This window comes from Capricornis sumatraensis, chromosome 23, assembly GCF_032405125.1.
Source record: "Capricornis sumatraensis isolate serow.1 chromosome 23, serow.2, whole genome shotgun sequence".
NCBI classification, from domain to species: Eukaryota; Metazoa; Chordata; class Mammalia; order Artiodactyla; family Bovidae; genus Capricornis; species Capricornis sumatraensis.
Window position 1 is genome coordinate 32093244 of NC_091091.1, and position 11766 is coordinate 32105009.

Below are 11766 nucleotides of genomic sequence, written 5' to 3' on the forward strand. Positions count from 1 at the left end.
GGAAGCAACCTAGTTGTCCATCTGTAGACAGATGGATGCATAAAGGAGTTGTGGTACATATACACAATGGAATATTACTCAGTCATAAAAAGAATGAATTAGAGTTGATTATAGTGCAATGGATGATCCTAGAGCCTGTTATACCAAGTGCAGTAAATCAGAAAGAGAAAAATAAGTATCATATATTAACATATATGTGAAATCCAGAAAAACAGTACTGATGAACCTATTTGCAGGGCTGGAATAGAGACACAGACATAGAGAACAGTCTGTGGACACAGTGGGGGAGGAGAGGGTGGGACGAACTGAGAGAGTAACCCTGACATATATGTCACATATATACATATATGCTACTGACGCATATACACTACCATGTGTAGAATTAGATAGCTAGTGAGAGCTGTTATATAAAACAGGGAGCTCAGCTGGGTGCTCTGTGATGACCTAGAGATAGGGGGTATGGGAAGGAAGCTCAAGAGACAAGGGGAATATGCACACTTATCGCTGATTCACATTGCTGTACAGCAGAAACTAACATCATGTAAAGCAATTACCCTTCAATTAAAATCTTTTAAAAGAGAATAGGGGCTTTACAATTGGACAAACCTGGTTTTTAAACCAGGGCCTGCCACTAATTAAGTCAGTGGTCTCGTGAACTAAGAAGATGTGGGCTCTGCATTTAAAGATTGAAGCTAATTGCACATCTCTGCCATTGCTTTTTAAAAAATCATTATTTTAAAAAGAATTTACAGCTTTTCAAAATTATTTCTTAAAATGGTAATTAATTACCTTTAACGAACTTTGTGCAACTATTATTTTCATTTTTGCCTCCTCTTCCAATTTGTGTTCATCTACATAGTCATACTGATATGGTTGCAATCACAATTCCCATATTATTTTCTCACTTTATACTTTAGTTTAAACATCTTCCATGTATCCAAATCTTTCTAATTATCATTTCAATGAATGCATTATCTTTCATCATAGTCCATACACCATAATTTACTTAACAATTTCCGGAGTGCTGCACATAGAGATTGCTTCCAATTTCTTCTTGCTGGTATTGATAATGCTGTTAATTAACATGCTTATGCATACTGCTTTTTACCCCCCTAGTGAGTTATTGACTCTTACGGGAGGAAAAGAAGCCGTCATATGTTTTGAAACTGACTGCTGGAGTCCATGAAACAATATTTACATCCTTTGAAATATGGCTATGTGTAAGCTGCAGCGTTCTCTCTGGTTTCCAGCTAGAAAGGAAGGCTTGGGACCCAGTTCTTATCTGCTGTCCCTTTTGGAGAGACCTGTGAAAGCTGTCCAGTGGCACTTGTTGCTGTTCAGTTGCGAAGTCTTGCCCGACTCTTCATGACCCCATGAACTGCAGTGCCAGGCTTCCTTATCCTTCACTATCTCCCGCAGTTTGCTCAAAATGTCCATTGAGTCAGTGATGCCATCTGACCATCTCATCCTCAGGGCACAGAGGCACTTGGGCAAGCCCATATATTAGCATTCCTCTTTATTTTGTTTTAAACATTGTTACAGGAGCTTGAGGGCAAAGTAGCTAGCTTTTATATAATTAGGTCCTTATAATGCCAGATCCTGGAGGCAAGATAGAGTGAGCCCTCCCTTTCCTACATCAATCCTTTACAGGCCAGTGTTTTCCTATAATAGTGCTGCTTGAATAACCACCCATTCAATTTAAAACTCAATTGGAAAGCAAAGAGAGCGCCATTTCTGTTTAAATGCAGAACATCAGGCAGCAAATAGGACACTCCAAATCAGAAAGGACTATGAACAATTTCAACCTTGTTTAGAAACATCATTTTTAACATTGTGGCAAGTGTTGCCAATTTCAGGCCCAGGGTAGATAAGTCCTTAAAGTCTGTATTGTTTTAAACTAAACTTCATAAAGGGTTCAATGGTTTTCATCTTTTATGGGAAATGAGAGTTATTACAAATGCAAAAAAGTTCAATTTAAATTAAATTTCAGCCACACCTGCAATAATGCTTTAAAAGGGAAGATGGAGTCTGATGATATTTACCAAAGACATCACCAGGCTTGGGCAGCTGAGCAAGTGTAGCCTGAAAATGTCTCACGAAACACAATTTAGGTCATTTTTATTCATTGTGCTATGCAGAGTCACAGACCTCAGAAAAACACACTAATAAAACATCATATTCTGCTTAATGGTCTCCCCTTGTTCGGCACCATAATGATAAATGAAATGCCATTAGCATAAGGCAAGTCCATTTCTTGTAGTCTGTGGAGCCCAGGACTGTGACAGAATTGGAATGCAGAGAATTGATTGTTCACAGTTCAAAGGAAAAATGTACTGTGTTTCCTAACTCATCCCGAAGCCTACATTGAAGTCCGAGCCCTGAGAAGGCTCGTGATCCCCAGGCTGTGAACACGGAGCGCTCAGACTGAGGTACGTGGACTGGAATGTTGCTTCAGAAGACTTTTTTCAAAAGTAACATTTGAGAAAGACCAGAAAAGCAGAAAGTTGGATGCTTCCAACAGCTTCTCCCTTGTTTTACAAGGAGCCCTTATTCAGTTATTCTAGAAACATCTTCAGTTACGTTCCATTCTTACCATGGGCCATGAACTCTGCTGAGCCCTGGCAATATAGACAGATAAAAGATAGACAAGATTCTGCTCTCCTGGAGCTTACATCCTAATGAGAAAGACATTAGGATAAACAAGCTTAAAATGACACTTTAAAATACTTTTCACTGCCTGGAATTATTTAGCAAGACAAGGGATGGGTAGGTTTATTAGATTTACCAAAAAAAAAAAAAAAAATATATATATATATAGATAGATAGATAGATAGATATAGATATATATATATAGGATACCAGTCAAATTTGAATTTCAGATAAACAAAACATTTTTTTCAGTATAAGTATATCCCAAATATTGCATAGGATATACTTGCACTAAAAATGATTCATTATTTATCTGAAATTTTAATTTAACTAAGCATCTTGTATTTTATCTGACAACCCATGGAGTGGATAGTGAGTGAGTGCAACATGAAATAGGATTGTCTGGGAAAGTCTGTCTTCCAAGACCTTTTCAAGTTGGGAGCAACTTGCATTTTAAATGTCTATGTGATAATAACAAATAGCAAACCAGATATAGAACTTGCTTGTGTCAGGCACTGCTCTAGGTATTTACATATCACCTTAGCTAATTTTCACAACACCATTTAACAGATAAGAAAACTGAGGAACAGACAGGGTTCCAACTCACCCAAAATCACTTTAGTAAGTCTACCATTGACAGCATGTCTTTCTTTTTGTGACAATTTAGCTATAATGCTATTCTCTCTGAAAAATTTTTTAGTATAGTTGATTATAGTATTATGTAAGTTTCAGGTATGCAACATAGTGATTCATGATTTTTAAACTCTATATATACTTATTATAAAATATTGGCTATAGTGCCTATGCTGTGCAATACATCCTTATAACTTGTTTATTTTATACACAAGCTTCCCTGGTGGCTCAGAGGTTAAAGCATCTGCCTGAAATGCAGGAGGCCCAGGTTCAATCCCTGGGTCGGGAAGATCCCCTGGAGAAGGAAATGGCAACCCACTCCAGTACTCTTGCCTGGAGAATCCCATGGAGGGAGAAGCCTGGTAGGCTAGAGTCCATGGGGTTGCAAAGAGTTGGACACAACTGAGCGACTTCACTCAGACTGCACTTTATCTGCTATCACCAACATTTCCTCCCCTTTCCACTGTCCCCACTGGTAACCATTAGTTTGTGAATCTGATTCCTTTTTGCTATATTCACTGGTTTATCTTTTAGGTTCCACATATAAGTTATGTCACACAGTATTTGTCTTTGTCTCTCTGACTTATTTCACTAAGCGTAAAAGCCTTAAAGTTTATGTATAGGTCATTCATACATATGTCATATATCCATTCATTTGTTGCTGGACGCTTCTATATCTTGGCTATTGTAAATAATGTTCCTATGAACGTGGGGTGCATGGATCTTTTAAAGATTAGTGTCTCCTTTTTCTGTGGATATATACCCAGGAGTAGTATTGCTAGATCTTTTGATTGTTTTGTTTTTAGTTTTTTCAGGAACCTCCATACCGTTTTCCACAGTGGTTGTACCAGTTTACTTTCCCACCAACAGAAGTCGACCCTTTCTTTCACATTCTCACTGACAATTGTGATCTTTTGGATGATGGCCATCCTGACCAATGTGAGATGTTATCTCATTGCGGTTTTGATTTGCATATCTCTGATGTGGTGTTTTTTTTTTTTTTTTTTTTGAGTCTGTAGTCACTCAGTCGTATATGACTCTTTGTGATTTTTTGGACTATAGCCCTTCAAGCTCCTCTGTCCATGGGACTTTTCAGGCAAGAATACTGGAGCAGGTTGCCATTTTCCTCTTCCAGGGCATCTTTCAGATGCGGGGGTTGAGCCCACATCTCCTGTGTCTCCTGCATTGCTGGCAGATTCTTTACCTGCTGAGCCATCAGGGAAGCCCTATTCTCTGATGATTAGTGATGTCAAACTTTCTTCATATACTTGTAGGTCATTTGTAAGTCTTCTTCACAAAAATGTCTGTGCAGGTCTTTTGCCCATTTTTGAATCTGATGTTTGTTTTTTGGATGTCGAGTTGTATGAGCTGTTTACATGTTTTTGGTATTTATCAGTCATATCATTTGTGAATATTTTTTCCCTTCAGTAGGTAGTCTTTTTGTTTTGTCAGTCATTTCCTTGGTTGTGCAAGAGCTTTAAGTTTAATTAGGTCCCTCTTGCTTATTTTTGCTTTTGTGTCTTTTTTGCCTTAGAAGACAGATCCAAAAAAATAATGCTACAGTTCATGTCGAGGAGGGTTCTGCCTCTGTTTTCTTTTAAGGTATTTATGTTTTCTGGGCTTATATTTAGGGCTTTAATCCATTTTAAATTTATTTTTATATAGGGTATTAGAAAACATTTTAGGAATTAACCTGCTGGGAGGGATTGGGGGCAGGAAGAGAAGGGGACGACCGAGGATGAGATGGCTGGATGGCATCATGGACTCGATGGAAGTGAGTCTGAGTGAACTCCGGGAGATGGTGATGGACAGGGAGGCCTGGCGTGATGCGATTCATGGGGTTGCAAAGAGTCGGACATGACTGAGCGGCTGAATTGAACTGAACTGAAGTAGGTAAAATACATATACTTGGAAAACTATAAGACACCGATGAAAGAAACTGAAGATGACACAAAGAGATGGAAAGATATACTGTACTCTTGCACTGGAAGAATTCATACTGTTAAAATAACCATATTACCCAAGACATATTACAGATTCAATGCAATCTCTATCATAATACCAGTGGTATTTTTTCACAGAATTAGAACAAATAATTTCAAAATTTATATGGAAATACATGCATGCATGGGGCTTCCCATGTGGCACTAGTGGTAAAGAATCCTCCTGCAATACAGGGACATAAGAGACTCAGGTTTGATCCCTGGATCAGGACGATCCCCTGGAGGAGGGCATGGCAACCAACTCCAGTATTCTTGCCTGGAGAATCCCATGGACAGGGGAGCCTGGTGGGCTACAGTCCATAGGGTCATAAAGAATTGAACACAGTGTCTCTTCAGTCATGTTTGACTCTTTCCAACCCTATGGACAGTATCCAACCAGGCTCCTCTGTCCGTGGGATTCTCCAGGCAAGAATACTGGCGTGGGTTGCCATGCCTTCCTCCTGGTGAATCTTCCTTATCCAGGGATCGAACCTACAACTCCTGCTTTGCAGGTGGATTCTTTACCACTGAGTCTTCAGAGAAGCCCATGTAGAAAAACAAATGACTCCAAATAGGCAAAAAAATCTTGAGGGAAAATAATAGAGCTGGAGATATCAGACTCCCTGACTTCAGACTATCCTACGAAGCTACAGTAAGCAAAACTATGATACCAGCAAAAAGCAGATATGCAGATCAGTGAAACAAAATAGAAAGCCTAGAAATAGAGTAACACATTTATCATCAGTTAATCTATGACAAAGGAGGCAAGAATATACAATGGATAAAAAGACAGTCTCTTGAATCAGCGGTGCTGGGAAAACTAGACAGCTATATGTAAGAGAATGAAATTGGGAGCATTTAATTTTACTGATATCATGGAGGGTTCTCAAGACACTCTGTCATTCTGGCCAGTTGAGGAAGAGACGGTCTTCTCCTCTATCAATATACTCTTCCAGCTCCTGCTGCTGACATATATGGGGTTATTTAACAAACGAATGCATTTTTATTTAAAGTCACTTTCATACACGTTTTTCTTGGAATGCCATCTAAATCCTATGAATTAAATGTTATCATTTTATTCATTTTACAGATGAAGAAGCTGAGGCTCCAAGAAGGTAAGTCACATACGTGAGTGTGATCCTGTGGTGTTATAATCGGCAACAGAAGGAGGTCTTGACCTCAGATCTGTAAGATCATCCTCCTGGCATCAAGCCTGCATCTAGTAGGTGCTCAATAAATACATGTTGAATTGCATTCAATATAGTGTACTTGTGGTGTAAACACCTAATAATTAGCTTTTTCAATTGTAATGTAAGTGCCTGATATCAAGCCTTTGATTGCTAAGCAACCACTCCAAAGACATCCATCTGGAAAAATATATTTGCATCTATACAACTAGATAAAAAGCCAAGCTACCCCATCTCTGAAGTTCCCCTTTTAGAGACCTAGATAAGTGACCTTTTGACCACCTGCTTTTCCCTTCCTGTGCTTCAATTACCACTCTCATATTTTAAATTCACCAACAGAGTGAACACACAAAATCCTAGGCACCCCACCTTTGACTTCAATAAAAGTAGGACCCCAGGTCCACACTTTTTCTCTCTCTACCTACAACCTCACTGTGTGTCTCTGGGCATGTCATATACCCTCCAGGCCTAGAAAAGCTTATCTTTTCAAAGTTTCCTGATGGTTGTTGCTGAGCTGTATCTTACAATCATAATAAAATCCACAAAGGCTGGTCTAGCCACAATGCTGGCTCTGGCTGGAGAAGGGTCTTTCGTGGCTCCTTGAGGTAGTATGAAGCCCTGGTGAGCACCCACAGGCATTTCTAGCTGATTGCATCACTTATCAATAGGCTGTTACTGTTGTTCAATTGCTATGTCTGACTCTTTGCAACTCCATGGGCTGCAGCACACCAGGCTCCTTTGTCCCCCTCCACTATCTCTCAGAGTTTGCTCAAGTTCATGTCCATCGAGTTGGTGATGCTGCCTAACCATCTCATCCTCTGCCTCCCTCTTCTTCTTTTGCCTTCAATCTTTCCCAACATTAATTTCTTTTCCAACGAGTTGTCTTTCTGCATCAGGATGAGACTGACATAAAAGAGTGCTTTAACAGCTCTTCACTGGGTGTTTTCTTTGCAGAGAAGCTGGGTATTTCTTTGCAGAGAATATGGTGTTGGCCCCTGTGAAGACCAGTTGCTCAAATGACTTCACAAACTCAGGTGCAGGTGGTCCAGAGGGCTGGATGCCCAGACCTCCCACAGAGGTTTAAACATGTTAGTCAGGGCAGAAGTATTATTGTTACTAGTTTTATAACTATATGAATAATGTAAGCCCTTGCCCTTTCTCAACCAAATCACTCGAGGACTGTGAAGTATAATGCCAAGAAAATCACCCAGATGTGAGGCTGGATTTATATCCGTCATTAGCCCAACTCCTAAGGCGATGAGATTTGTGATGATGGTGGTCCTCTCCCATTTGCCTCCACAGATGTCAGCCTTGGTCTCATATGGGATGGGTTAGCTTTTTGGTCATTGAGAAAAATGCACCTGGTTTGTGTGCCCTTTCTGGGTAAACAAATTTTTTTGGCAGAAGAGCTGTTTTCATTGCTTCCATACTGGACTGATTTCTTTCCCTTAGAGGCCTCTGTGATTTCAGCAGCCCAAGGATGTCTTCTCCCCTGAGTAACAGTACTGTAATTAGCCAGATTCCAGATGAATTAAGAGGCTGAGGGAAGTTTGTAGAATGGGTGGGTCAGAAGGTATGGCCCAGGGCCTTCAGAGCGGGTGGGATGAGTGATAGAAAGTCAAGAACAGTGAGATGATGTTGAAAATCCAAAGTCACCATCTTTGCCTGCTCCACCTCTGCCTACCTGTGTCCTATGGGTTGAAATGCAATGTGCGGTATACTTTAAGAATCACAATAACAATTGCTTTCTCTTGCACAGATCCTGTTCTATCAATCACAAAAGCTCTGGGGTGAGCAGGGTTGGGGTGCTGAGCCCACAACCACATGAGATGAAGATTCTGAAGGACAGGACTTGCTCAGGACCTTTCAGCAAGCAAAACGCAGACAAGGCTCAAGGGTAAGTCCTCTAAATCCCAGGTCAGTGCTATCCATTTCTACTTCAAGATGGTGAGTACAGTTTGTATACAGGTGCTGATTGTCTCAAGTCACACACTCAGTCTGCACTACAGAAACACTGGGCACTCCTCACAGGCATGTTCATCTCCCCTTTATGAGTTCTCTGCACAAAGGGCACCAGGCTCTTACCCCAAATCAGTCCCCCGTTTCTAGCTCGCAGCCCCACTCTTAGACTTTGAAGCTGTTTTGGTGCCTCCATTCCAGACAGTTTGGTCAACCAGTCCTGGGTGGCAATCTTCATTGAATCTTCCTCCTGGAGAGAAATTCCCCACCCATGTTCTAATCTACAGTGCATCAAACACCACTTTTCTGCAGGGATGGTGGACAGAAATGCCAGATGCCTGAGTGATGGGCATCTCTTATAAAAGATAAAGGATGATGGCTGGATTTGCTTTGAATAAGTGTTTCCTATTGATTTAGAAGAGGCTTCCGAGGTGGCTCAGGGGTAAAGAATCCACCTGCCAATGCAGGAGATGCAGGTCCAATCCCTGGCTCAGGAAGATCCCTGGAGGAGGAAATGCGAACCCACTCCAGTATTCTTGCCTGGAGAAACCCATGGGCAGAGAAGCTTGGCGGGCTGCAGTCCATGGGGTTGCAAAGTGTTGGACACACTGAATGACTAAGCACACATAAGTGTTAGTTTAGAAAAGCAGCAATGAGGGGGGACTTCCCTGGTGGTCCAGTGGCTGAGACTCTGCACTCCTGATGCAAGGTCCAGGGTTCGATCCCTAGTCAGGGAACTAGATCCCACATGCTGCAACTGAGCTCATATGCTGCAACTAAAGACCTCACATACTGCAACAAAGATCGAGATCCCACGTGCTGCAACTAAGAGCTGGCACAGCCTAAATAAATAAATACTTTTTTAAAAAAGGAAAAGAAAAAAAAGCAGGGGCTGAAAATCCAAACATTTGGGGTGTGTGAGCAATAAACCACTGAAGAAAAAAGGAGGCTAAGGCTTGAGGTCATGTTGAGGCATTTATCACAAACATGCAATGTCAAGTAAGACTGCATTAACTGCTGAGGGCAGAGGGAGGGAAAAAGCAATGAATCATGACTATGAGGGTAGAAAAAGCATTCGCTTTAGAGTAGCAGAGACTAAGGTTTGAGTTGAGGCTCTGTGGCACATTGGATATCATTCAAGTCACTTGAAAAAAACAATCTGGCAGAACTGATGTTGAAGCTGATGCTCCAAAACTTTGGTCACCTGATGCAAAGAGCTGACTCATTGGAAAAGAGCCTAATGTTGGGAAAGATTGAGGGCAGAAGGAGGAGGCGACAGAGAGTGAGATGGTAGGATGGCATCAGTGACTCAGTGAACATGAGTTTGAGCAAACTGTGGAGATAATGAAGGCAAGCCTGGCGTGCTGCAGTCCATGGGGTCACAAAGAGTCAGAAACGACTGAGCAACTGAACAAGAACAACAACAAGTCACCTGACCTTTCTTGGTTTATTCTTGTTTTACAGATAATTGTTATGAATATTCATTCACTCAACAAATACATTGAGCATCCACAATGTGCCAAACTCTGCTCCAGGAAGTGAAATACAGAGAGAAGATACCTCCTTCAGAGAGCTTCTATTCTAGGCAGGAGAGACACACTAAAGAAACACAGAAATTATCAGACACTGATGGGATACTAAAGTTAAAAAGCTGATGTGATAGAGAATGGCTGAGAGGAGCTTGGGTTATATTGGTCATAAAAGGCTTTTCTGAAGAGCTGACATTAAGAAAGTAAAAAAAAAAAAAGTAATTTGTAGAGAAAAAGGGGTCCTCTTAAGATATACTCATATAAATAAAAGTCTGGACTCAATGAAAAAAAAAAAAGAAAGAAAGCTTCTAGTCATTCTGACAGCTATGGAGTAGGTGCTAGGCAGAGTCAACAGCTAATGCAAAAGCCCTGGGGCTTCAGAAGGGGGTGTGGGGTGGGGGGCTGCACAAGCAGGACACGGGAGCATGAGGTCAGAGCAAGGGGTTTGGGCTAGATTCTAAATGTAAGGGGAGCTGTTGGAGTGTCTTGACTAGGAGAGTAACCTCATCTCATTTGCATTTTTAAAAAGATCTCTCTGACCCCTGTGTGGAGAACAGATCAGAAGTAGAGAGTCAGGCTGGGAGGTGACTGCAAGGTGACTTGGTTGTGATTGTGAAGACAGATGGACAGATCATGTTTTGAAGTTGAAGTCCCCAGGACATGCTGATGGATTGCATGTGATGGCTGAAGGCAGAGAAATCAAAGATGGAATCTGAGGTTTCTTTTCAGTTTAAACAATCGACAGTTGACGATGCCATGTGTTGAGGAGGAACTGAAATAATGTACGTAAAAGCAGTCCTGAGAATGTGTGACATAGTAACTGCCTCAGTTAATATGGACTGAGTGAGTATTGGGGTAGGGAGGAGACTAGACAAACCTGAAAGGAAAAGGTACCCAGGTGCATGAAAATACACGGAGAGATGCTGCCTTCAGCTAGCTGAAGATGTCCACTTATTTCCACAGCCTGACTTGGTTCCCTGCAGCACAGGACATTGGGCAAAATTCTACAGGGAATCGGGAGATGCCCTAATCAGTGAAAAACAGGACAGGCAGGGGGATTTCTGGAGCTAGGGATCCAGTGGAACGTAGCTATGCACATAAGTAATGTCAGGTGGAGGTTTTTCCAGTACAAAGCAGCCATCTGCACCCGTACAGCCAACTCCATACCCTTTCATTGGGGACAGAAAAATGCCAAGTTCCAAATGGAAGAAAACAGTCACATGACTCTGGCTCATAGTTCTAGGCCCTTTTTTTCACCTTTACCCTGCTTTGAGGTACAGTAGAGCTGTCAGTGGGGGCAGATTAGAATCAGGGGCTGGACTCATCTGGAGAGACTGACTTTCCAGTCCCAGCTCAGCTCTGTGCTGGGCAAAAGTACTAGATGTTTATATCTTTTCTCACATTTAATCTTCACTACAACACTGTGAGATTGTTATTCCCATTTTATTAATAAGCACTGTAAGCCTCAGAGAGGTCAACTCATTTATCCAAGGTCACACAGCTTGAGTGCATGGTTTCTGCTCTCATGGAGTTTACAGCAGATCATCCTGTCTCATTCCTTATTGAATCCCCACTGGCTTGCACACAGCAGGGGCTCAGTGAACATTTGTTGATTGGATAAATAGTGGCCCCAAAGCTGGTGTTTAATCACAAAGCCACACTGTTTCCTTTGAAGCGTAGATCGAAAAACTGCCTTCACCCCAAGTTCCTCTATGTGGTAATAAGGTAAAATCTGCTCTCTAGAAATCCAGTGCACAAGTCTTAGGAAACTTTGGAAAGACAGCCTACCTTGGGGCTCATTCTCACTGGCCCCACAAGGTGAGTCAC

The 11766-nt window shown here is 41.5% G+C and overlaps 1 non-coding gene across 1 annotated transcript; it reads left to right on the forward strand.

Annotated features, from left to right (window-relative positions):
- Nucleotides 1–3499: 3499 nt before the first annotated feature.
- On the forward strand, nt 3500–3571 carry TRNAF-GAA (transfer RNA phenylalanine (anticodon GAA)). Its single transcript has one exon. It is a non-coding gene; the product is annotated as a tRNA-Phe (tRNA).
- The last annotated feature ends 8195 nt before the right edge of the window (nt 3572–11766 follow it).